Consider the following 23442-nt stretch of genomic DNA (forward strand, 5'->3'; position numbering starts at 1 on the left):
GGAAAACAGCTGTCAGTGGATTGGTAAGCACTGACACATCATTGTCTCAGCAGTGTTTTCATTGATGCATTCGATTGGATCAAATAATTACATGTTTAGAGGAGGGAAATGTACCATATTTCCCTCTGAAATGGAATGAAGCAGTAGCATAAAACAGCATGAAGTGGAGACAGGAAGCGAAGGACTAGCCATTTACATTGCTCCACCTTAACAGACAGCCTGCATGATCGGAAAAGCAGAGACAGGCTGCTGGTTTTTTTCAACCCTCTGTCTCCACTGAAGAAGCTGCAGCGCCGCCTGGTGTCTGTAGAGAGAAGTCAAAAAGCTTACAGCACCTGGTATTCCCAGGCGGTCTCCCATCCAAGTACTAACCAGGCCCGACCCTGCTTAGCTTCCGAGATCGGACGAGATCGGGCGCGTTCAGAGTGGTATGGCCGTAAGCCACACGTGCACCCCGAAAAAGGCCTTTTAAAGATGCCCTCAGATGGCGTTTCATTGTTTTGCCTTGGAGTGCAGGTAGGGTACGTCCAGAAATAAAGCAAATCCTGTTACCAGGATGAAAAATGAGCCTTCATAGCAAGCTCTGCCGTCACCTGTTTTCACATTTCCCAGGCTTTGGCTGTATGGAAAACAGCTGTCAGTGGATTGGTAAGCACTGACACATCATTGTCTCAGCAGTGTTTTCATTGATGCATTCGATTGGATCAAATAATTACATGTTTAGAGGAGGAAAATGTACCATATTTCCCTCTGAAATGGAATGAAGCAGTAGCATAAAACAGCATGAAGTGGAGACAGGAAGCGAAGGACTAGCCATTTACATTGCTCCACCTTAACAGACAGCCTGCATGATCGGAAAAGCAGAGACAGGCTGCTGGTTTTTTTCAACCCTCTGTCTCCACTGAAGAAGCTGCAGCGCCGCCTGGTGTCTGTAGAGAGAAGTCAAAAAGCTTACAGCACCTGGTATTCCCAGGCGGTCTCCCATCCAAGTACTAACCAGGCCCGACCCTGCTTAGCTTCCGAGATCGGACGAGATCGGGCGCGTTCAGAGTGGTATGGCCGTAAGCCACACGTGCACCCCGAAAAAGGCCTTTTAAAGATGCCCTCAGATGGCGTTTCATTGTTTTGCCTTGGAGTGCAGGTAGGGTACGTCCAGAAATAAAGCAAATCCTGTTACCAGGATGAAAAATGAGCCTTCATAGCAAGCTCTGCCGTCACCTGTTTTCACATTTCCCAGGCTTTGGCTGTATGGAAAACAGCTGTCAGTGGATTGGTAAGCACTGACACATCATTGTCTCAGCAGTGTTTTCACTGATGCATTCGATTGGATCAAATAATTACATGTTTAGAGGAGGAAAATGTACCATATTTCCCTCTGAAATGGAATGAAGCAGTAGCATAAAACAGCATGAAGTGGAGACAGGAAGCGAAGGACTAGCCATTTACATTGCTCCACCTTAACAGACAGCCTGCATGATCGGAAAAGCAGAGACAGGCTGCTGGTTTTTTTCAACCCTCTGTCTCCACTGAAGAAGCTGCAGCGCCGCCTGGTGTCTGTAGAGAGAAGTCAAAAAGCTTACAGCACCTGGTATTCCCAGGCGGTCTCCCATCCAAGTACTAACCAGGCCCGACCCTGCTTAGCTTCCGAGATCGGACGAGATCGGGCGCGTTCAGAGTGGTATGGCCGTAAGCCACACGTGCACCCCGAAAAAGGCCTTTTAAAGATGCCCTCAGATGGCGTTTCATTGTTTTGCCTTGGAGTGCAGGTAGGGTACGTCCAGAAATAAAGCAAATCCTGTTACCAGGATGAAAAATGAGCCTTCATAGCAAGCTCTGCCGTCACCTGTTTTCACATTTCCCAGGCTTTGGCTGTATGGAAAACAGCTGTCAGTGGATTGGTAAGCACTGACACATCATTGTCTCAGCAGTGTTTTCACTGATGCATTCGATTGGATCAAATAATTACATGTTTAGAGGAGGAAAATGTACCATATTTCCCTCTGAAATGGAATGAAGCAGTAGCATAAAACAGCATGAAGTGGAGACAGGAAGCGAAGGACTAGCCATTTACATTGCTCCACCTTAACAGACAGCCTGCATGATCGGAAAAGCAGAGACAGGCTGCTGGTTTTTTTCAACCCTCTGTCTCCACTGAAGAAGCTGCAGCGCCGCCTGGTGTCTGTAGAGAGAAGTCAAAAAGCTTACAGCACCTGGTATTCCCAGGCGGTCTCCCATCCAAGTACTAACCAGGCCCGACCCTGCTTAGCTTCCGAGATCGGACGAGATCGGGCGCGTTCAGAGTGGTATGGCCGTAAGCCACACGTGCACCCCGAAAAAGGCCTTTTAAAGATGCCCTCAGATGGCGTTTCATTGTTTTGCCTTGGAGTGCAGGTAGGGTACGTCCAGAAATAAAGCAAATCCTGTTACCAGGATGAAAAATGAGCCTTCATAGCAAGCTCTGCCGTCACCTGTTTTCACATTTCCCAGGCTTTGGCTGTATGGAAAACAGCTGTCAGTGGATTGGTAAGCACTGACACATCATTGTCTCAGCAGTGTTTTCACTGATGCATTCGATTGGATCAAATAATTACATGTTTAGAGGAGGAAAATGTACCATATTTCCCTCTGAAATGGAATGAAGCAGTAGCATAAAACAGCATGAAGTGGAGACAGGAAGCGAAGGACTAGCCATTTACATTGCTCCACCTTAACAGACAGCCTGCATGATCGGAAAAGCAGAGACAGGCTGCTGGTTTTTTTCAACCCTCTGTCTCCACTGAAGAAGCTGCAGCGCCGCCTGGTGTCTGTAGAGAGAAGTCAAAAAGCTTACAGCACCTGGTATTCCCAGGCGGTCTCCCATCCAAGTACTAACCAGGCCCGACCCTGCTTAGCTTCCGAGATCGGACGAGATCGGGCGCGTTCAGAGTGGTATGGCCGTAAGCCACACGTGCACCCCGAAAAAGGCCTTTTAAAGATGCCCTCAGATGGCGTTTCATTGTTTTGCCTTGGAGTGCAGGTAGGGTACGTCCAGAAATAAAGCAAATCCTGTTACCAGGATGAAAAATGAGCCTTCATAGCAAGCTCTGCCGTCACCTGTTTTCACATTTCCCAGGCTTTGGCTGTATGGAAAACAGCTGTCAGTGGATTGGTAAGCACTGACACATCATTGTCTCAGCAGTGTTTTCACTGATGCATTCGATTGGATCAAATAATTACATGTTTAGAGGAGGAAAATGTACCATATTTCCCTCTGAAATGGAATGAAGCAGTAGCATAAAACAGCATGAAGTGGAGACAGGAAGCGAAGGACTAGCCATTTACATTGCTCCACCTTAACAGACAGCCTGCATGATCGGAAAAGCAGAGACAGGCTGCTGGTTTTTTTCAACCCTCTGTCTCCACTGAAGAAGCTGCAGCGCCGCCTGGTGTCTGTAGAGAGAAGTCAAAAAGCTTACAGCACCTGGTATTCCCAGGCGGTCTCCCATCCAAGTACTAACCAGGCCCGACCCTGCTTAGCTTCCGAGATCGGACGAGATCGGGCGCGTTCAGAGTGGTATGGCCGTAAGCCACACGTGCACCCCGAAAAAGGCCTTTTAAAGATGCCCTCAGATGGCGTTTCATTGTTTTGCCTTGGAGTGCAGGTAGGGTACGTCCAGAAATAAAGCAAATCCTGTTACCAGGATGAAAAATGAGCCTTCATAGCAAGCTCTGCCGTCACCTGTTTTCACATTTCCCAGGCTTTGGCTGTATGGAAAACAGCTGTCAGTGGATTGGTAAGCACTGACACATCATTGTCTCAGCAGTGTTTTCATTGATGCATTCGATTGGATCAAATAATTACATGTTTAGAGGAGGAAAATGTACCATATTTCCCTCTGAAATGGAATGAAGCAGTAGCATAAAACAGCATGAAGTGGAGACAGGAAGCGAAGGACTAGCCATTTACATTGCTCCACCTTAACAGACAGCCTGCATGATCGGAAAAGCAGAGACAGGCTGCTGGTTTTTTTCAACCCTCTGTCTCCACTGAAGAAGCTGCAGCGCCGCCTGGTGTCTGTAGAGAGAAGTCAAAAAGCTTACAGCACCTGGTATTCCCAGGCGGTCTCCCATCCAAGTACTAACCAGGCCCGACCCTGCTTAGCTTCCGAGATCGGACGAGATCGGGCGCGTTCAGAGTGGTATGGCCGTAAGCCACACGTGCACCCCGAAAAAGGCCTTTTAAAGATGCCCTCAGATGGCGTTTCATTGTTTTGCCTTGGAGTGCAGGTAGGGTACGTCCAGAAATAAAGCAAATCCTGTTACCAGGATGAAAAATGAGCCTTCATAGCAAGCTCTGCCGTCACCTGTTTTCACATTTCCCAGGCTTTGGCTGTATGGAAAACAGCTGTCAGTGGATTGGTAAGCACTGACACATCATTGTCTCAGCAGTGTTTTCATTGATGCATTCGATTGGATCAAATAATTACATGTTTAGAGGAGGAAAATGTACCATATTTCCCTCTGAAATGGAATGAAGCAGTAGCATAAAACAGCATGAAGTGGAGACAGGAAGCGAAGGACTAGCCATTTACATTGCTCCACCTTAACAGACAGCCTGCATGATCGGAAAAGCAGAGACAGGCTGCTGGTTTTTTTCAACCCTCTGTCTCCACTGAAGAAGCTGCAGCGCCGCCTGGTGTCTGTAGAGAGAAGTCAAAAAGCTTACAGCACCTGGTATTCCCAGGCGGTCTCCCATCCAAGTACTAACCAGGCCCGACCCTGCTTAGCTTCCGAGATCGGACGAGATCGGGCGCGTTCAGAGTGGTATGGCCGTAAGCCACACGTGCACCCCGAAAAAGGCCTTTTAAAGATGCCCTCAGATGGCGTTTCATTGTTTTGCCTTGGAGTGCAGGTAGGGTACGTCCAGAAATAAAGCAAATCCTGTTACCAGGATGAAAAATGAGCCTTCATAGCAAGCTCTGCCGTCACCTGTTTTCACATTTCCCAGGCTTTGGCTGTATGGAAAACAGCTGTCAGTGGATTGGTAAGCACTGACACATCATTTTCTCAGCAGTGTTTTCATTGATGCATTCGATTGGATCAAATAATTACATGTTTAGAGGAGGAAAATGTACCATATTTCCCTCTGAAATGGAATGAAGCAGTAGCATAAAACAGCATGAAGTGGAGACAGGAAGCGAAGGACTAGCCATTTACATTGCTCCACCTTAACAGACAGCCTGCATGATCGGAAAAGCAGAGACAGGCTGCTGGTTTTTTTCAACCCTCTGTCTCCACTGAAGAAGCTGCAGCGCCGCCTGGTGTCTGTAGAGAGAAGTCAAAAAGCTTACAGCACCTGGTATTCCCAGGCGGTCTCCCATCCAAGTACTAACCAGGCCCGACCCTGCTTAGCTTCCGAGATCGGACGAGATCGGGCGCGTTCAGAGTGGTATGGCCGTAAGCCACACGTGCACCCCGAAAAAGGCCTTTTAAAGATGCCCTCAGATGGCGTTTCATTGTTTTGCCTTGGAGTGCAGGTAGGGTACGTCCAGAAATAAAGCAAATCCTGTTACCAGGATGAAAAATGAGCCTTCATAGCAAGCTCTGCCGTCACCTGTTTTCACATTTCCCAGGCTTTGGCTGTATGGAAAACAGCTGTCAGTGGATTGGTAAGCACTGACACATCATTGTCTCAGCAGTGTTTTCACTGATGCATTCGATTGGATCAAATAATTACATGTTTAGAGGAGGAAAATGTACCATATTTCCCTCTGAAATGGAATGAAGCAGTAGCATAAAACAGCATGAAGTGGAGACAGGAAGCGAAGGACTAGCCATTTACATTGCTCCACCTTAACAGACAGCCTGCATGATCGGAAAAGCAGAGACAGGCTGCTGGTTTTTTTCAACCCTCTGTCTCCACTGAAGAAGCTGCAGCGCCGCCTGGTGTCTGTAGAGAGAAGTCAAAAAGCTTACAACACCTGGTATTCCCAGGCGGTCTCCCATCCAAGTACTAACCAGGCCCGACCCTGCTTAGCTTCCGAGATCGGACGAGATCGGGCGCGTTCAGAGTGGTATGGCCGTAAGCCACACGTGCACCCCGAAAAAGGCCTTTTAAAGATGCCCTCAGATGGCGTTTCATTGTTTTGCCTTGGAGTGCAGGTAGGGTACGTCCAGAAATAAAGCAAATCCTGTTACCAGGATGAAAAATGAGCCTTCATAGCAAGCTCTGCCGTCACCTGTTTTCACATTTCCCAGGCTTTGGCTGTATGGAAAACAGCTGTCAGTGGATTGGTAAGCACTGACACATCATTGTCTCAGCAGTGTTTTCACTGATGCATTCGATTGGATCAAATAATTACATGTTTAGAGGAGGAAAATGTACCATATTTCCCTCTGAAATGGAAGGAAGCAGTAGCATAAAACAGCATGAAGTGGAGACAGGAAGCGAAGGACTAGCCATTTACATTGCTCCACCTTAACAGACAGCCTGCATGATCGGAAAAGCAGAGACAGGCTGCTGGTTTTTTTCAACCCTCTGTCTCCACTGAAGAAGCTGCAGCGCCGCCTGGTGTCTGTAGAGAGAAGTCAAAAAGCTTACAGCACCTGGTATTCCCAGGCGGTCTCCCATCCAAGTACTAACCAGGCCCGACCCTGCTTAGCTTCCGAGATCGGACGAGATCGGGCGCGTTCAGAGTGGTATGGCCGTAAGCCACACGTGCACCCCGAAAAAGGCCTTTTAAAGATGCCCTCAGATGGCGTTTCATTGTTTTGCCTTGGAGTGCAGGTAGGGTACGTCCAGAAATAAAGCAAATCCTGTTACCAGGATGAAAAATGAGCCTTCATAGCAAGCTCTGCCGTCACCTGTTTTCACATTTCCCAGGCTTTGGCTGTATGGAAAACAGCTGTCAGTGGATTGGTAAGCACTGACACATCATTGTCTCAGCAGTGTTTTCACTGATGCATTCGATTGGATCAAATAATTACATGTTTAGAGGAGGAAAATGTACCATATTTCCCTCTGAAATGGAATGAAGCAGTAGCATAAAACAGCATGAAGTGGAGACAGGAAGCGAAGGACTAGCCATTTACATTGCTCCACCTTAACAGACAGCCTGCATGATCGGAAAAGCAGAGACAGGCTGCTGGTTTTTTTCAACCCTCTGTCTCCACTGAAGAAGCTGCAGCGCCGCCTGGTGTCTGTAGAGAGAAGTCAAAAAGCTTACAGCACCTGGTATTCCCAGGCGGTCTCCCATCCAAGTACTAACCAGGCCCGACCCTGCTTAGCTTCCGAGATCGGACGAGATCGGGCGCGTTCAGAGTGGTATGGCCGTAAGCCACACGTGCACCCCGAAAAAGGCCTTTTAAAGATGCCCTCAGATGGCGTTTCATTGTTTTGCCTTGGAGTGCAGGTAGGGTACGTCCAGAAATAAAGCAAATCCTGTTACCAGGATGAAAAATGAGCCTTCATAGCAAGCTCTGCCGTCACCTGTTTTCACATTTCCCAGGCTTTGGCTGTATGGAAAACAGCTGTCAGTGGATTGGTAAGCACTGACACATCATTGTCTCAGCAGTGTTTTCACTGATGCATTCGATTGGATCAAATAATTACATGTTTAGAGGAGGAAAATGTACCATATTTCCCTCTGAAATGGAATGAAGCAGTAGCATAAAACAGCATGAAGTGGAGACAGGAAGCGAAGGACTAGCCATTTACATTGCTCCACCTTAACAGACAGCCTGCATGATCGGAAAAGCAGAGACAGGCTGCTGGTTTTTTTCAACCCTCTGTCTCCACTGAAGAAGCTGCAGCGCCGCCTGGTGTCTGTAGAGAGAAGTCAAAAAGCTTACAGCACCTGGTATTCCCAGGCGGTCTCCCATCCAAGTACTAACCAGGCCCGACCCTGCTTAGCTTCCGAGATCGGACGAGATCGGGCGCGTTCAGAGTGGTATGGCCGTAAGCCACACGTGCACCCCGAAAAAGGCCTTTTAAAGATGCCCTCAGATGGCGTTTCATTGTTTTGCCTTGGAGTGCAGGTAGGGTACGTCCAGAAATAAAGCAAATCCTGTTACCAGGATGAAAAATGAGCCTTCATAGCAAGCTCTGCCGTCACCTGTTTTCACATTTCCCAGGCTTTGGCTGTATGGAAAACAGCTGTCAGTGGATTGGTAAGCACTGACACATCATTGTCTCAGCAGTGTTTTCATTGATGCATTCGATTGGATCAAATAATTACATGTTTAGAGGAGGAAAATGTACCATATTTCCCTCTGAAATGGAATGAAGCAGTAGCATAAAACAGCATGAAGTGGAGACAGGAAGCGAAGGACTAGCCATTTACATTGCTCCACCTTAACCCTCTAGGCGCCAAAGTCGCATTATTGCGACAGGCAACATTGCTCATTAAAACAGCCCATATCTTTAAATCTACTGCCTTGTGCTGTTACTGCTTGCTACCACTAGATAGCCAATAGATTCAGCTTCAATCCTGACGTCATTCCGGGGTGTGTTTCTATGCAAAATACTTGAGAAAAAAAAGTTTGAAACCCGACACCGGCTGTCGGAGCGGCAGCGGCTAAGCGGGCAGAGTGGGAGAGGAGAGAGCCGCGGAGCGGTGGCGGAAGTGTGCTGGACAGATCGAGAGACAGATAGCGATTTTTGTAATAAAAAACAAAATGCCCAAAAGACTTTACAGTGTGGATGAGGTGCTTGCACAGATCTTTGCTGATCGCGATTCAGAAGGGGACGATTTGCCCTCTGATGACGATCGCTCGTCAGAGACGAGTGACTGACGATGCTGCAGCTGCGCACACTGTCACACAAGCAACACACGCTGATCACGGCGAGAGTTTTCTTTTCTTTTTACAAGTTAGATTAGGACATTTACTCCTATCAGATTCCTGTTCATTTACTCTGGGGATGAGAGGATGAAAAAAAAAAAATCTACTGTGTAAATATGTTCAGAATTCCGTTTTACTGAATTTTACCTGGTGACATACAAATTAGATTAGTAAATTTACTCCAATCAAACTCCTGTTCCTTTATTTTGAGGATGAGATGACAATATAAATATTTTTTTTCTGTGTAAATATGTTCAAAAATCAGTTTTACTGAAAGTTACTTTCAGTCACCTGGTGACGTCACAATATGCAAATTAGATGATTAAATTTACTCCCATCACAAACTTTAGGTCATTATGAATATTTTTCTCATTTACACTATGAATTTATCTCTCACCACTTCCAAGCTACAGCCTTTTGAAATCTTACAATCCAAACGGAATATTTTCCTAAATAAACTCTGGCGCCTAGAGGGTTAACAGACAGCCTGCATGATCGGAAAAGCAGAGACAGGCTGCTGGTTTTTTTCAACCCTCTGTCTCCACTGAAGAAGCTGCAGCGCCGCCTGGTGTCTGTAGAGAGAAGTCAAAAAGCTTACAGCACCTGGTATTCCCAGGCGGTCTCCCATCCAAGTACTAACCAGGCCCGACCCTGCTTAGCTTCCGAGATCGGACGAGATCGGGCGTGTTCAGAGTGGTATGGCCGTAAGCCACACGTGCACCCCGAAAAAGGCCTTTTAAAGATGCCCTCAGATGGCGTTTCATTGTTTTGTCTTGGAGTGCAGGTAGGGTACGTCCAGAAATAAAGCAAATCCTGTTACCAGGATGAAAAATGAGCCTTCATAGCAAGCTCTGCCGTCACCTGTTTTCACATTTCCCAGGCTTTGGCTGTATGGAAAACAGCTGTCGGTGGATTGGTAAGCACTGACACATCATTGTCTCAGCAGTGTTTTCATTGATGCATTCAATTGGATCAAATAATTACATGTTTAGAGGAGGAAAATGTACCATATTTCCCTCTGAAATGGAATGAAGCAGTAGCATAAAACAGCATGAAGTGGCAACAGGAAGCGAAGGACTAGCCATTTACATTGCTCCACCTTAACAGACAGCCTGCATGATCGGAAAAGCAGAGACAGGCTGCTGGTTTTTTTCAACCCTCTGTCTCCACTGAAGAAGCCGCAGCGCCGCCTGGTGTCTGTAGAGAGAAGTCAAAAAGCTTACAGCACCTGGTATTCCCAGGCGGTCTCCCATCCAAGTACTAAACAGGCCCGACCCTGCTTAGCTTCCGAGATCGGACGAGATCGGGCGTGTTCAGAGTGGTATGGCCGTAAGCCACACGTGCACCCCGAAAAAGGCCTTTTAAAGATGCCCTCAGATGGCGTTTCATTGTTTTGTCTTGGAGTGCAGGTAGGGTACGTCCAGAAATAAAGCAAATCCTGTTACCAGGATGAAAAATGAGCCTTCATAGCAAGCTCTGCCGTCACCTGTTTTCACATTTCCCAGGCTTTGGCTGTATGGAAAACAGCTGTCAGTGGATTGGTAAGCACTGACACATCATTGTCTCAGCAGTGTTTTCATTGATGCATTCAATTGGATCAAATAATTACATGTTTAGAGCAGGAAAATGTACCATATTTCCCTCTGAAATGGAATGAAGCAGTAGCATAAAACAGCATGAAGTGGAGACAGGAAGCGAAGGACTAGCCATTTACATTGCTCCACCTTAACAGACAGCCTGCATGATCGGAAAAGCAGAGACAGGCTGCTGGTTTTTTTCAACCCTCTGTCTCCACTGAAGAAGCTGCAGCGCCGCCTGGTGTCTGTAGAGAGAAGTCAAAAAGCTTACAGCACCTGGTATTCCCAGGCGGTCTCCCATCCAAGTACTAACCAGGCCCGACCCTGCTTAGCTTCCGAGATCGGACGAGATCGGGCGTGTTCAGAGTGGTATGGCCGTAAGCCACACGTGCACCCCGAAAAAGGCCTTTTAAAGATGCCCTCAGATGGCGTTTCATTGTTTTGTCTTGGAGTGCAGGTAGGGTACGTCCAGAAATAAAGCAAATCCTGTTACCAGGATGAAAAATGAGCCTTCATAGCAAGCTCTGCCGTCACCTGTTTTCACATTTCCCAGGCTTTGGCTGTATGGAAAACAGCTGTCGGTGGATTGGTAAGCACTGACACATCATTGTCTCAGCAGTGTTTTCATTGATGCATTCAATTGGATCAAATAATTACATGTTTAGAGGAGGAAAATGTACCATATTTCCCTCTGAAATGGAATGAAGCAGTAGCATAAAACAGCATGAAGTGGCAACAGGAAGCGAAGGACTAGCCATTTACATTGCTCCACCTTAACAGACAGCCTGCATGATCGGAAAAGCAGAGACAGGCTGCTGGTTTTTTTCAACCCTCTGTCTCCACTGAAGAAGCCGCAGCGCCGCCTGGTGTCTGTAGAGAGAAGTCAAAAAGCTTACAGCACCTGGTATTCCCAGGCGGTCTCCCATCCAAGTACTAAACAGGCCCGACCCTGCTTAGCTTCCGAGATCGGACGAGATCGGGCGTGTTCAGAGTGGTATGGCCGTAAGCCACACGTGCACCCCGAAAAAGGCCTTTTAAAGATGCCCTCAGATGGCGTTTCATTGTTTTGTCTTGGAGTGCAGGTAGGGTACGTCCAGAAATAAAGCAAATCCTGTTACCAGGATGAAAAATGAGCCTTCATAGCAAGCTCTGCCGTCACCTGTTTTCACATTTCCCAGGCTTTGGCTGTATGGAAAACAGCTGTCAGTGGATTGGTAAGCACTGACACATCATTGTCTCAGCAGTGTTTTCATTGATGCATTCAATTGGATCAAATAATTACATGTTTAGAGCAGGAAAATGTACCATATTTCCCTCTGAAATGGAATGAAGCAGTAGCATAAAACAGCATGAAGTGGAGACAGGAAGCGAAGGACTAGCCATTTACATTGCTCCACCTTAACAGACAGCCTGCATGATCGGAAAAGCAGAGACAGGCTGCTGGTTTTTTTCAACCCTCTGTCTCCACTGAAGAAGCTGCAGCGCCGCCTGGTGTCTGTAGAGAGAAGTCAAAAAGCTTACAGCACCTGGTATTCCCAGGCGGTCTCCCATCCAAGTACTAACCAGGCCCGACCCTGCTTAGCTTCCGAGATCGGACGAGATCGGGCGTGTTCAGAGTGGTATGGCCGTAAGCCACACGTTCACCCCGAAAAAGGCCTTTTAAAGTTGCCCTCAGATGGCGTTTCATTGTTTTGTCTTGGAGTGCAGGTAGGGTACGTCCAGAAATCAAGCAAATCCTGTTACCAGGATGAAAAATGAGCCTTCATAGCAAGCTCTGCCGTCACTTGTTTTCACATTTCCCAGGCTTTGGCTGTATGGAAAACAGCTGTCGGTGGATTGGTAAGCACTGACACATCATTGTCTCAGCAGTGTTTTCATTGATGCATTCAATTGGATCAAATAATTACATGTTTAGAGCAGGAAAATGTACCATATTTCCCTCTGAAATGGAATGAAGCAGTAGCATAAAACAGCATGAAGTGGAGACAGGAAGCGAAGGACTAGCCATTTACATTGCTCCACCTTAACAGACAGCCTGCATGATCGGAAAAGCAGAGACAGGCTGCTGGTTTTTTTCAACCCTCTGTCTCCACTGAAGAAGCTGCAGCGCCGCCTGGTGTCTGTAGAGAGAAGTCAAAAAGCTTACAGCACCTGGTATTCCCAGGCGGTCTCCCATCCAAGTACTAACCAGGCCCGACCCTGCTTAGCTTCCGAGATCGGACGAGATCGGGCGTGTTCAGAGTGGTATGGCCGTAAGCCACACGTTCACCCCGAAAAAGGCCTTTTAAAGATGCCCTCAGATGGCGTTTCATTGTTTTGTCTTGGAGTGCAGGTAGGGTACGTCCAGAAATAAAGCAAATCCTGTTACCAGGATGAAAAATGAGCCTTCATAGCAAGCTCTGCCGTCACCTGTTTTCACATTTCCCAGGCTTTGGCTGTATGGAAAACAGCTGTCAGTGGATTGGTAAGCACTGACACATCATTGTCTCAGCAGTGTTTTCATTGATGCATTCCATTGGATCAAATAATTACATGTTTAGAGGAGGAAAATGTACCATATTTCCCTCTGAAATGGAATGAAGCAGTAGCATACAACAGCATGAAGTGGAGACAGGAAGCGAAGGACTAGCCATTTACATTGCTCCACCTTAACAGACAGCCTGCATGATCGGAAAAGCAGAGACAGGCTGCTGGTTTTTTTCAACCCTCTGTCTCCACTGAAGAAGCTGCAGCGCTGCCTGGTGTCTGTAGAGAGAAGTCAAAAAGCTTACAGCACCTGGTATTCCCAGGCGGTCTCCCATCCAAGTACTAACCAGGCCCGACCCTGCTTAGCTTCCGAGATCGGACGAGATCGGGCGTGTTCAGAGTGGTATGGCCGTAAGCCACACGTGCACCCCGAAAAAGGCCTTTTAAAGATGCCCTCAGATGGCGTTTCATTGTTTTGTCTTGGAGTGCAGGTAGGGTACGTCCAGAAATAAAGCAAATCCTGTTACCAGGATGAAAAATGAGCCTTCATAGCAAGCTCTGCCGTCACCTGTTTTCACATTTCCCAGGCTTTGGCTGTATGGAAAACAGCTGTCGGTGGATTGGTAAGCACTGACACATCATTGTCTCAGCAGTGTTTTCATTGATGCATTCAATTGGATCAAATAATTACATGTTTAGAGGAGGAAAATGTACCATATTTCCCTCTGAAATGGAATGAAGCAGTAGCATAAAACAGCATGAAGTGGCAACAGGAAGCGAAGGACTAGCCATTTACATTGCTCCACCTTAACAGACAGCCTGCATGATCGGAAAAGCAGAGACAGGCTGCTGGTTTTTTTCAACCCTCTGTCTCCACTGAAGAAGCTGCAGCGCCGCCTGGTGTCTGTAGAGAGAAGTCAAAAAGCTTACAGCACCTGGTATTCCCAGGCGGTCTCCCATCCAAGTACTAACCAGGCCCGACCCTGCTTAGCTTCCGAGATCGGACGAGATCGGGCGTGTTCAGAGTGGTATGGCCGTAAGCCACACGTGCACCCCGAAAAAGGCCTTTTAAAGATGCCCTCAGATGGCGTTTCATTGTTTTGTCTTGGAGTGCAGGTAGGGTACGTCCAGAAATAAAGCAAATCCTGTTACCAGGATGAAAAATGAGCCTTCATAGCAAGCTCTGCCGTCACCTGTTTTCACATTTCCCAGGCTTTGGCTGTATGGAAAACAGCTGTCGGTGGATTGGTAAGCACTGACACATCATTGTCTCAGCAGTGTTTTCATTGATGCATTCAATTGGATCAAATAATTACATGTTTAGAGGAGGAAAATGTACCATATTTCCCTCTGAAATGGAATGAAGCAGTAGCATAAAACAGCATGAAGTGGCGACAGGAAGCGAAGGACTAGCCATTTACATTGCTCCACCTTAACAGACAGCCTGCATGATCGGAAAAGCAGAGACAGGCTGCTGGTTTTTTTCAACCCTCTGTCTCCACTGAAGAAGCTGCAGCGCCGCCTGGTGTCTGTAGAGAGAAGTCAAAAAGCTTACAGCACCTGGTATTCCCAGGCGGTCTCCCATCCAAGTACTAACCAGGCCCGACCCTGCTTAGCTTCTGAGATCGGACGAGATCGGGCGTGTTCAGAGTGGTATGGCCGTAAGCCACACGTGCACCCCGAAAAAGGCCTTTTAAAGATGCCCTCAGATGGCGTTTCATTGTTTTGTCTTGGAGTGCAGGTAGGGTACGTCCAGAAATAAAGCAAATCCTGTTACCAGGATGAAAAATGAGCCTTCATAGCAAGCTCTGCCGTCACCTGTTTTCACATTTCCCAGGCTTTGGCTGTATGGAAAACAGCTGTCAGTGGATTGGTAAGCACTGACACATCATTGTCTCAGCAGTGTTTTCATTGATGCATTCAATTGGATCAAATAATTACATGTTTAGAGGAGGAAAATGTACCATATTTCCCTCTGAAATGGAATGAAGCAGTAGCATAAAACAGCATGAAGTGGAGACAGGAAGCGAAGGAATAGCCATTTACATTGCTCCACCTTAACCCTCTAGGCGCCAAAGTCGCATTATTGCGACAGGCAACATTGCTCATTAAAACAGCCCATATCTTTAAATCTACTGCCTTGTGCTGTTACTGCTTGCTACCACTAGATAGCCAATAGATTCAGCTTCAATCCTGACGTCATTCCGGGGTGTGTTTCTATGCAAAATACTTGAGAAAAAAAAGTTTGAAACCCGACACCGGCTGTCGGAGCGGCAGCGGCTAAGCGGGCATAGTGGGAGAGGAGAGAGCCGCGGAGCGGTGGCGGAAGTGTGCTGGACAGATCGAGAGACAGATAGCGATTTTTGTAATAAAAAACAAAATGCCCAAAAGACTTTACAGTGTGGATGAGGTGCTTGCACAGATCTTTGCTGATCGCGATTCAGAAGGGGACGATTTGCCCTCTGATGACGATCGCTCGTCAGAGACGAGTGACTGACGATGCTGCAGCTGCGCACACTGTCACACAAGCAACACACGCTGATCACGGCGAGAGTTTTCTTTTCTTTTTACAAGTTAGATTAGGACATTTACTCCTATCAGATTCCTGTTCATTTACTCTGAGGATGAGAGGATGAAAAAAAAAAAATCTACTGTGTAAATATGTTCAGAATTCCGTTTTACTGAATTTTACCTGGTGACATACAAATTAGATTAGTAAATTTACTCCAATCAAACTCCTGTTCCTTTATTTTGAGGATGAGATGACAATATAAATATTTTTTTTCTGTGTAAATATGTTCAAAAATCAGTTTTACTGAAAGTTACTTTCAGTCACCTGGTGATGTCACAATATGCAAATTAGATGATTAAATTTACTCCCATCACAAACTTTAGGTCATTATGAATATTTTTCTCATTTACACTATGAATTTATCTCTCACCACTTCCAAGCTACAGCCTTTTGAAATCTTACAATCCAAACGGAATATTTTCCTAAATAAACTCTGGCGCCTAGAGGGTTAACAGACAGCCTGCATGATCGGAAAAGCAGAGACAGGCTGCTGGTTTTTTTCAACCCTCTGTCTCCACTGAAGAAGCTGCAGCGCCGCCTGGTGTCTGTAGAGAGAAGTCAAAAAGCTTACAGCACCTGGTATTCCCAGGCGGTCTCCCATCCAAGTACTAACCAGGCCCGACCCTGCTTAGCTTCCGAGATCGGACGAGATCGGGCGTGTTCAGAGTGGTATGGCCGTAAGCCACACGTGCACCCCGAAAAAGGCCTTTTAAAGATGCCCTCAGATGGCGTTTCATTGTTTTGTCTTGGAGTGCAGGTAGGGTACGTCCAGAAATAAAGCAAATCCTGTTACCAGGATGAAAAATGAGCCTTCATAGCAAGCTCTGCCGTCACCTGTTTTCACATTTCCCAGGCTTTGGCTGTATGGAAAACAGCTGTCAGTGGATTGGTAAGCACTGACACATCATTGTCTCAGCAGTGTTTTCATTGATGCATTCAATTGGATCAAATAATTACATGTTTAGAGGAGGAAAATGTACCATATTTCCCTCTGAAATGGAATGAAGCAGTAGCATAAAACAGCATGAAGTGGAGACAGGAAGCGAAGGACTAGCCATTTACATTGCTCCACCTTAACAGACAGCCTGCATGATCGGAAAAGCAGAGACAGGCTGCTGGTTTTTTTCAACCCTCTGTCTCCACTGAAGAAGCTGCAGCGCCGCCTGGTGTCTGTAGAGAGAAGTCAAAAAGCTTACAGCACCTGGTATTCCCAGGCGGTCTCCCATCCAAGTACTAACCAGGCCCGACCCTGCTTAGCTTCCGAGATCGGACGAGATCGGGCGTGTTCAGAGTGGTATGGCCGTAAGCCACACGTGCACCCCGAAAAAGGCCTTTTAAAGATGCCCTCAGATGGCGTTTCATTGTTTTGCCTTGGAGTGCAGGTAGGGTAGGTCCAGAAATAAAGCAAATCCTGTTACCAGGATGAAAAATGAGCCTTCATAGCAAGCTCTGCCGTCACCTGTTTTCACATTTCCCAGGCTTTGGCTGTATGGAAAACAGCTGTCAGTGGATTGGTAAGCACTGACACATCATTGTCTCAGCAGTGTTTTCATTGATGCATTCGATTGGATCAAATAATTACATGTTTAGAGGAGGAAAATGTACCATATTTCCCTCTGAAATGGAATGAAGCAGTAGCATAAAACAGCATGAAGTGGAGACAGGAAGCGAAGGACTAGCCATTTACATTGCTCCACCTTAACAGACAGCCTGCATGATCGGAAAAGCAGAGACAGGCTGCTGGTTTTTTTCAACCCTCTGTCTCCACTGAAGAAGCTGCAGCGCCGCCTGGTGTCTGTAGAGAGAAGTCAAAAAGCTTACAGCACCTGGTATTCCCAGGCGGTCTCCCATCCAAGTACTAACCAGGCCCGACCCTGCTTAGCTTCCGAGATCGGACGAGATCGGGCGTGTTCAGAGTGGTATGGCCGTAAGCCACACGTGCACCCCGAAAAAGGCCTTTTAAAGATGCCCTCAGATGGCGTTTCATTGTTTTGTCTTGGAGTGCAGGTAGGGTACGTCCAGAAATAAAGCAAATCCTGTTACCAGGATGAAAAATGAGCCTTCATAGCAAGCTCTGCCGTCACCTGTTTTCACATTTCCCAGGCTTTGGCTGTATGGAAAACAGCTGTCAGTGGATTGGTAAGCACTGACACATCATTGTCTCAGCAGTGTTTTCATTGATGCATTCAATTGGATCAAATAATTACATGTTTAGAGGAGGAAAATGTACCATATTTCCCTCTGAAATGGAATGAAGCAGTAGCATAAAACAGCATGAAGTGGAGACAGGAAGCGAAGGACTAGCCATTTACATTGCTCCACCTTAACAGACAGCCTGCATGATCGGAAAAGCAGAGACAGGCTGCTGGTTTTTTTCAACCCTCTGTCTCCACTGAAGAAGCTGCAGCGCCGCCTGGTGTCTGTAGAGAGAAGTCAAAAAGCTTACAGCACCTGGTATTCCCAGGCGGTCTCCCATCCAAGTACTAACCAGGCCCGACCCTGCTTAGCTTCCGAGATCGGACGAGATCGGGCGTGTTCAGAGTGGTATGGCCGTAAGCCACACGTGCACCCCGAAAAAGGCCTTTTAAAGATGCCCTCAGATGGCGTTTCATTGTTTTGTCTTGGAGTGCAGGTAGGGTACGTCCAGAAATAAAGCAAATCCTGTTACCAGGATGAAAAATGAGCCTTCATAGCAAGCTCTGCCGTCACCTGTTTTCACATTTCCCAGGCTTTGGCTGTATGGACAACAGCTGTCAGTGGATTGGTAAGCACTGACACATCATTGTCTCAGCAGTGTTTTCATTGATGCATTCAATTGGATCAAATAATTACATGTTTAGAGGAGGAAAATGTACCATATTTCCCTCTGAAATGGAATGAAGCAGTAGCATAAAACAGCATGAAGTGGAGACAGGAAGCGAAGGACTAGCCATTTACATTGCTCCACCTTAACAGACAGCCTGCATGATCGGAAAAGCAGAGACAGGCTGCTGGTTTTTTTCAACCCTCTGTCTCCACTGAAGAAGCTGCAGCGCCGCCTGGTGTCTGTAGAGAGAAGTCAAAAAGCTTACAGCACCTGGTATTCCCAGGCGGTCTCCCATCCAAGTACTAACCAGGCCCGACCCTGCTTAGCTTCCGAGATCGGGCGCGTTCAGAGTGGTATGGCCCTAAGCCACACGTGCACCCCGAAAAAGGCCTTTTAAAGATGCCCTCATTTGGCGTTTCATTGTTTTGTCTTGGAGTGCAGGTAGGGTACGTCCAGAAATAAAGCAAATCCTGTTACCAGGATGAAAAATGAGCCTTCATAGCAAGCTCTGCCGTCACCTGTTTTCACATTTCCCAGGCTTTGGCTGTATGGAAAACAGCTGTCAGTGGATTGGTAAGCACTGACACATCATTGTCTCAGCAGTGTTTTCATTGATGCATTCAATTGGATCAAATAATTACATGTTTAGAGGAGGAAAATGTACCATATTTCCCTCTGAAATGGAATGAAGCAGTAGCATAAAACAGCATGAAGTGGAGACAGGAAGCGAAGGACTAGCCATTTACATTGCTCCACCTTAACAGACAGCCTGCATGATCGGAAAAGCAGAGACAGGCTGCTGGTTTTTTTCAACCCTCTGTCTCCACTGAAGAAGCTGCAGCGCCGCCTGGTGTCTGTAGAGAGAAGTCAAAAAGCTTACAGCACCTGGTATTCCCAGGCGGTCTCCCATCCAAGTACTAACCAGGCCCGACCCTGCTTAGCTTCCGAGATCGGACGTGTTCAGAGTGGTATGGCCGTAAGCCACACGTGCACCCCGAAAAAGGCCTTTTAAAGATGCCCTCAGATGGCGTTTCATTGTTTTGTCTTGGAGTGCAGGTAGGGTACGTCCAGAAATAAAGCAAATCCTGTTACCAGGATGAAAAATGAGCCTTCATAGCAAGCTCTGCCGTCACCTGTTTTCACATTTCCCAGGCTTTGGCTGTATGGAAAACAGCTGTCAGTGGATTGGTAAGCACTGACACATCATTGTCTCAGCAGTGTTTTCATTGATGCATTCAATTGGATCAAATAATTACATGTTTAGAGGAGGAAAATGTACCATATTTCCATCTGAAATGGAATGAAGCAGTAGCATAAAACAGCATGAAGTGGAGACAGGAAGCGAAGGACTAGCCATTTACATTGCTCCACCTTAACAGACAGCCTGCATGATCGGAAAAGCAGAGACAGGCTGCTGGTTTTTTTCAACCCTCTGTCTCCACTGAAGAAGCTGCAGCGCCGCCTGGTGTCTGTAGAGAGAAGTCAAAAAGCTTACAGCACCTGGTATTCCCAGGCGGTCTCCCATCCAAGTACTAACCAGGCCCGACCCTGCTTAGCTTCCGAGATCGGACGAGATCGGGCGTGTTCAGAGTGGTATGGCCGTAAGCCACACGTGCACCCCGAAAAAGGCCTTTTAAAGATGCCCTCAGATGGCGTTTCATTGTTTTGTCTTGGAGTGCAGGTAGGGTACGTCCAGAAATAAAGCAAATCCTGTTACCAGGATGAAAAATGAGCCTTCATAGCAAGCTCTGCCGTCACCTGTTTTCACATTTCCCAGGCTTTGGCTGTATGGAAAACAGCTGTCAGTGGATTGGTAAGCACTGACACATCATTGTCTCAGCAGTGTTTTCATTGATGCATTCAATTGGATCAAATAATTACATGTTTAGAGGAGGAAAATGTACCATATTTCCCTCTGAAATGGAATGAAGCAGTAGCATAAAACAGCATGAAGTGGAGACAGGAAGCGAAGGACTAGCCATTTACATTGCTCCACCTTAACCCTCTAGGCGCCAAAGTCGCATTATTGCGACAGGCAACATTGCTCATTAAAACAGCCCATATCTTTAAATCTACTGCCTTGTGCTGTTACTGCTTGCTACCACTAGATAGCCAATAGATTCAGCTTCAATCCTGACGTCATTCGGGGGTGTGTTTCTATGCAAAATACTTGAGAAAAAAAAGTTTGAAACCCGACACCGGCTGTCGGAGCGGCAGCGGCTAAGCGGGCAGAGTGGGAGAGGAGAGAGCCGCGGAGCGGTGGCGGATTTGTGCTGGACAGATCGAGAGACAGATAGCGATTTTTGTAATAAAAAACAAAATGCCCAAAAGACTTTACAGTGTGGATGAGGTGCTTGCACAGATCTTTGCTGATCGCGATTCAGAAGGGGACGATTTGCCCTCTGATGACGATCGCTCGTCAGAGACGAGTGACTGACGATGCTGCAGCTGCGCACACTGTCACACAAGCAACACACGCTGATCACGGCGAGAGTTTTCTTTTCTTTTTACAAGTTAGATTAGGACATTTACTCCTATCAGATTCCTGTTCATTTACTCTGAGGATGAGAGGATGAAAAAAAAAAAATCTACTGTGTAAATATGTTCAGAATTCCGTTTTACTGAATTTTACCTGGTGACATACAAATTAGATTAGTAAATTTACTCCAATCAAACTCCTGTTCCTTTATTTTGAGGATGAGATGACAATATAAATATTTTTTTTCTGTGTAAATATGTTCAAAAATCAGTTTTACTGAAAGTTACTTTCAGTCACCTGGTGACGTCACAATATGCAAATTAGATGATTAAATTTACTCCCATCACAAACTTTAGGTCATTATGAATATTTTTCTCATTTACACTATGAATTTATCTCTCACCACTTCCAAGCTACAGCCTTTTGAAATCTTACAATCCAAACGGAATATTTTCCTAAATAAACTCTGGCGCCTAGAGGGTTAACAGACAGCCTGCATGATCGGAAAAGCAGAGACAGGCTGCTGGTTTTTTTCAACCCTCTGTCTCCACTGAAGAAGCTGCAGCGCCGCCTGGTGTCTGTAGAGAGAAGTCAAAAAGCTTACAGCACCAGGTATTCCCAGGCGGTCTCCCATCCAAGTACTAACCAGGCCCGACCCTGCTTAGCTTCCGAGATCGGACGAGATCGGGCGTGTTCAGAGTGGTATGGCCGTAAGCCACACGTGCACCCCGAAAAAGGCCTTTTAAAGATGCCCTCAGATGGCGTTTCATTGTTTTGTCTTGGAGTGCAGGTAGGGTACGTCCAGAAATAAAGCAAATCCTGTTACCAGGATGAAAAATGAGCCTTCATAGCAAGCTCTGCCGTCACCTGTTTTCACATTTCCCAGGCTTTGGCTGTATGGAAAACAGCTGTCAGTGGATTGGTAAGCACTGACACATCATTGTCTCAGCAGTGTTTTCATTGATGCATTCAATTGGATCAAATAATCACATGTTTAGAGGAGGAAAATGTACCATATTTCCCTCTGAAATGGAATGAAGCAGTAGCATAAAACAGCATGAAGTGGCGACAGGAAGCGAAGGACTAGCCATTTACATTGCTCCACCTTAACAGACAGCCTGCATGATCGGAAAAGCAGAGACAGGCTGCTGGTTTTTTTCAACCCTCTGTCTCCACTGAAGAAGCTGCAGCGCCGCCTGGTGTCTGTAGAGAGAAGTCAAAAAGCTTACAGCACCTGGTATTCCCAGGCGGTCTCCCATCCAAGTACTAACCAGGCCCGACCCTGCTTAGCTTCCGAGATCGGACGAGATCGGGCGTGTTCAGAGTGGTATGGCCGTAAGCCACACGTGCACCCCGAAAAAGGCCTTTTAAAGATGCCCTCAGATGGCGTTTCATTGTTTTGTCTTGGAGTGCAGGTAGGGTACGTCCAGAAATAAAGCAAATCCTGTTACCAGGATGAAAAATGAGCCTTCATAGCAAGCTCTGCCGTCACCTGTTTTCACATTTCCCAGGCTTTGGCTGTATGGAAAACAGCTGTCAGTGGATTGGTAAGCACTGACACATCATTGTCTCAGCAGTGTTTTCATTGATGCATTCAATTGGATCAAATAATTACATGTTTAGAGGAGGAAAATGTACCATATTTCCCTCTGAAATGGAATGAAGCAGTAGCATAAAACAGCATGAAGTGGAGACAGGAAGCGAAGGACTAGCCATTTACATTGCTCCACCTTAACAGACAGCCTGCATGATCGGAAAAGCAGAGACAGGCTGCTGGTTTTTTTCAACCCTCTGTCTCCACTGAAGAAGCTGCAGCGCCGCCTGGTGTCTGTAGAGAGAAGTCAAAAAGCTTACAGCACCTGGTATTCCCAGGCGGTCTCCCATCCAAGTACTAACCAGGCCCGACCCTGCTTAGCTTCCGAGATCGGACGAGATCGGGCGTGTTCAGCGTGGTATGGCCGTAAGCCACACGTGCACCCCGAAAAAGGCCTTTTAAAGATGCCCTCAGATGGCGTTTCATTGTTTTCTCTTGGAGTGCAGGTAGGGTACGTCCAGAAATCAAGCAAATCCTGTTACCAGGATGAAAAATGAGCCTTCATAGCAAGCTCTGCCGTCACCTGTTTTCACATTTCCCAGGCTTTGGCTGTATGGAAAACAGCTGTCAGTGGATTGGTAAGCACTGACACATCATTGTCTCAGCAGTGTTTTCATTGATGCATTCAATTGGATCAAATAATTACATGTTTAGAGCAGGAAAATGTACCATATTTCCCTCTGAAATGGAATGAAGCAGTAGCATAAAACAGCATGAAGTGGAGACAGGAAGCGAAGGACTAGCCATTTACATTGCTCCACCTTAACAGACAGCCTGCATGATCGGAAAAGCAGAGACAGGCTGCTGGTTTTTTTCAACCCTCTGTCTCCACTGAAGAAGCTGCAGCGCCGCCTGGTGTCTGTAGAGAGAAGTCAAAAAGCTTACAGCACCTGGTATTCCCAGGCGGTCTCCCATCCAAGTACTAACCAGGCCCGACCCTGCTTAGCTTCCGAGATCGGACGAGATCGGGCGTGTTCAGAGTGGTATGGCCGTAAGCCACACGTGCACCCCGAAAAAGGCCTTTTAAAGATGCCCTCAGATGGTGTTTCATTGTTTTGTCTTGGAGTGCAGGTAGGGTACGTCCAGAAATAAAGCAAATCCTGTTACCAGGATGAAAAATGAGCCTTC

General features: G+C 46.7%; 31 non-coding genes and 2 pseudogenes across 31 annotated transcripts; all 33 read right to left on the minus strand.

Annotated features, from left to right (window-relative positions):
* Positions 1 to 323: 323 nt before the first annotated feature.
* On the minus strand, positions 324 to 442 carry LOC140996970 (5S ribosomal RNA). The gene has a single exon (XR_012178939.1). It is a non-coding gene; the product is annotated as a 5S ribosomal RNA (ribosomal RNA).
* Positions 443 to 948: 506 nt separating this feature from the next.
* LOC140996981 (5S ribosomal RNA) lies at positions 949 to 1067 on the minus strand. The gene has a single exon (XR_012178950.1). It is a non-coding gene; the product is annotated as a 5S ribosomal RNA (ribosomal RNA).
* Positions 1068 to 1573: 506 nt separating this feature from the next.
* LOC140996993 (5S ribosomal RNA) lies at positions 1574 to 1692 on the minus strand. Its single transcript, XR_012178961.1, has one exon. It is a non-coding gene; the product is annotated as a 5S ribosomal RNA (ribosomal RNA).
* Positions 1693 to 2198: 506 nt separating this feature from the next.
* LOC140997005 (5S ribosomal RNA) lies at positions 2199 to 2317 on the minus strand. The gene has a single exon (XR_012178972.1). It is a non-coding gene; the product is annotated as a 5S ribosomal RNA (ribosomal RNA).
* A 506-nt stretch (positions 2318 to 2823) lies between these two features.
* LOC140997018 (5S ribosomal RNA) lies at positions 2824 to 2942 on the minus strand. The gene has a single exon (XR_012178984.1). It is a non-coding gene; the product is annotated as a 5S ribosomal RNA (ribosomal RNA).
* A 506-nt stretch (positions 2943 to 3448) lies between these two features.
* LOC140997029 (5S ribosomal RNA) lies at positions 3449 to 3567 on the minus strand. The gene has a single exon (XR_012178995.1). It is a non-coding gene; the product is annotated as a 5S ribosomal RNA (ribosomal RNA).
* A 506-nt stretch (positions 3568 to 4073) lies between these two features.
* LOC140997041 (5S ribosomal RNA) lies at positions 4074 to 4192 on the minus strand. The gene has a single exon (XR_012179006.1). It is a non-coding gene; the product is annotated as a 5S ribosomal RNA (ribosomal RNA).
* Positions 4193 to 4698: 506 nt separating this feature from the next.
* Positions 4699 to 4817, minus strand: LOC140997053 (5S ribosomal RNA). Its single transcript, XR_012179017.1, has one exon. It is a non-coding gene; the product is annotated as a 5S ribosomal RNA (ribosomal RNA).
* Positions 4818 to 5323: 506 nt separating this feature from the next.
* LOC140997064 (5S ribosomal RNA) lies at positions 5324 to 5442 on the minus strand. The gene has a single exon (XR_012179028.1). It is a non-coding gene; the product is annotated as a 5S ribosomal RNA (ribosomal RNA).
* Positions 5443 to 5948: 506 nt separating this feature from the next.
* Positions 5949 to 6067, minus strand: LOC140997319 (5S ribosomal RNA). The gene has a single exon (XR_012179268.1). It is a non-coding gene; the product is annotated as a 5S ribosomal RNA (ribosomal RNA).
* Positions 6068 to 6573: 506 nt separating this feature from the next.
* On the minus strand, positions 6574 to 6692 carry LOC140997076 (5S ribosomal RNA). Its single transcript, XR_012179039.1, has one exon. It is a non-coding gene; the product is annotated as a 5S ribosomal RNA (ribosomal RNA).
* Positions 6693 to 7198: 506 nt separating this feature from the next.
* LOC140997087 (5S ribosomal RNA) lies at positions 7199 to 7317 on the minus strand. Its single transcript, XR_012179050.1, has one exon. It is a non-coding gene; the product is annotated as a 5S ribosomal RNA (ribosomal RNA).
* Positions 7318 to 7823: 506 nt separating this feature from the next.
* LOC140997098 (5S ribosomal RNA) lies at positions 7824 to 7942 on the minus strand. Its single transcript, XR_012179061.1, has one exon. It is a non-coding gene; the product is annotated as a 5S ribosomal RNA (ribosomal RNA).
* Positions 7943 to 9411: 1469 nt separating this feature from the next.
* Positions 9412 to 9530, minus strand: LOC140997284 (5S ribosomal RNA). The gene has a single exon (XR_012179235.1). It is a non-coding gene; the product is annotated as a 5S ribosomal RNA (ribosomal RNA).
* Positions 9531 to 10036: 506 nt separating this feature from the next.
* Positions 10037 to 10155, minus strand: LOC140997390 (5S ribosomal RNA). The gene has a single exon (XR_012179334.1). It is a non-coding gene; the product is annotated as a 5S ribosomal RNA (ribosomal RNA).
* Positions 10156 to 10661: 506 nt separating this feature from the next.
* On the minus strand, positions 10662 to 10780 carry LOC140997285 (5S ribosomal RNA). The gene has a single exon (XR_012179236.1). It is a non-coding gene; the product is annotated as a 5S ribosomal RNA (ribosomal RNA).
* Positions 10781 to 11286: 506 nt separating this feature from the next.
* Positions 11287 to 11405, minus strand: LOC140997391 (5S ribosomal RNA). The gene has a single exon (XR_012179335.1). It is a non-coding gene; the product is annotated as a 5S ribosomal RNA (ribosomal RNA).
* Positions 11406 to 11911: 506 nt separating this feature from the next.
* On the minus strand, positions 11912 to 12030 carry LOC140997286 (5S ribosomal RNA). Its single transcript, XR_012179237.1, has one exon. It is a non-coding gene; the product is annotated as a 5S ribosomal RNA (ribosomal RNA).
* A 506-nt stretch (positions 12031 to 12536) lies between these two features.
* LOC140997287 (5S ribosomal RNA) lies at positions 12537 to 12655 on the minus strand. Its single transcript, XR_012179238.1, has one exon. It is a non-coding gene; the product is annotated as a 5S ribosomal RNA (ribosomal RNA).
* Positions 12656 to 13161: 506 nt separating this feature from the next.
* On the minus strand, positions 13162 to 13280 carry LOC140997290 (5S ribosomal RNA). Its single transcript, XR_012179240.1, has one exon. It is a non-coding gene; the product is annotated as a 5S ribosomal RNA (ribosomal RNA).
* Positions 13281 to 13786: 506 nt separating this feature from the next.
* Positions 13787 to 13905, minus strand: LOC140997291 (5S ribosomal RNA). The gene has a single exon (XR_012179241.1). It is a non-coding gene; the product is annotated as a 5S ribosomal RNA (ribosomal RNA).
* Positions 13906 to 14411: 506 nt separating this feature from the next.
* LOC140997412 (5S ribosomal RNA) lies at positions 14412 to 14530 on the minus strand. Its single transcript, XR_012179355.1, has one exon. It is a non-coding gene; the product is annotated as a 5S ribosomal RNA (ribosomal RNA).
* Positions 14531 to 15999: 1469 nt separating this feature from the next.
* Positions 16000 to 16118, minus strand: LOC140997292 (5S ribosomal RNA). The gene has a single exon (XR_012179242.1). It is a non-coding gene; the product is annotated as a 5S ribosomal RNA (ribosomal RNA).
* Positions 16119 to 16624: 506 nt separating this feature from the next.
* Positions 16625 to 16743, minus strand: LOC140997293 (5S ribosomal RNA). The gene has a single exon (XR_012179243.1). It is a non-coding gene; the product is annotated as a 5S ribosomal RNA (ribosomal RNA).
* Positions 16744 to 17249: 506 nt separating this feature from the next.
* LOC140997294 (5S ribosomal RNA) lies at positions 17250 to 17368 on the minus strand. Its single transcript, XR_012179244.1, has one exon. It is a non-coding gene; the product is annotated as a 5S ribosomal RNA (ribosomal RNA).
* Positions 17369 to 17874: 506 nt separating this feature from the next.
* LOC140997295 (5S ribosomal RNA) lies at positions 17875 to 17993 on the minus strand. The gene has a single exon (XR_012179245.1). It is a non-coding gene; the product is annotated as a 5S ribosomal RNA (ribosomal RNA).
* A 506-nt stretch (positions 17994 to 18499) lies between these two features.
* On the minus strand, positions 18500 to 18608 carry LOC140996877 (5S ribosomal RNA; annotated as a pseudogene).
* A 506-nt stretch (positions 18609 to 19114) lies between these two features.
* Positions 19115 to 19223, minus strand: LOC140996886 (5S ribosomal RNA; annotated as a pseudogene).
* Positions 19224 to 19729: 506 nt separating this feature from the next.
* On the minus strand, positions 19730 to 19848 carry LOC140997296 (5S ribosomal RNA). The gene has a single exon (XR_012179246.1). It is a non-coding gene; the product is annotated as a 5S ribosomal RNA (ribosomal RNA).
* Positions 19849 to 21317: 1469 nt separating this feature from the next.
* On the minus strand, positions 21318 to 21436 carry LOC140997302 (5S ribosomal RNA). Its single transcript, XR_012179252.1, has one exon. It is a non-coding gene; the product is annotated as a 5S ribosomal RNA (ribosomal RNA).
* Positions 21437 to 21942: 506 nt separating this feature from the next.
* On the minus strand, positions 21943 to 22061 carry LOC140997297 (5S ribosomal RNA). The gene has a single exon (XR_012179247.1). It is a non-coding gene; the product is annotated as a 5S ribosomal RNA (ribosomal RNA).
* Positions 22062 to 22567: 506 nt separating this feature from the next.
* On the minus strand, positions 22568 to 22686 carry LOC140997321 (5S ribosomal RNA). Its single transcript, XR_012179269.1, has one exon. It is a non-coding gene; the product is annotated as a 5S ribosomal RNA (ribosomal RNA).
* A 506-nt stretch (positions 22687 to 23192) lies between these two features.
* LOC140997298 (5S ribosomal RNA) lies at positions 23193 to 23311 on the minus strand. Its single transcript, XR_012179248.1, has one exon. It is a non-coding gene; the product is annotated as a 5S ribosomal RNA (ribosomal RNA).
* Between the last annotated feature and the right edge of the window lie 131 nt (positions 23312 to 23442).

The sequence above is a fragment of the Pagrus major genome, chromosome 5, assembly GCF_040436345.1.
Source record: "Pagrus major chromosome 5, Pma_NU_1.0".
Lineage (NCBI taxonomy): Eukaryota > Metazoa > Chordata > Actinopteri > Spariformes > Sparidae > Pagrus > Pagrus major.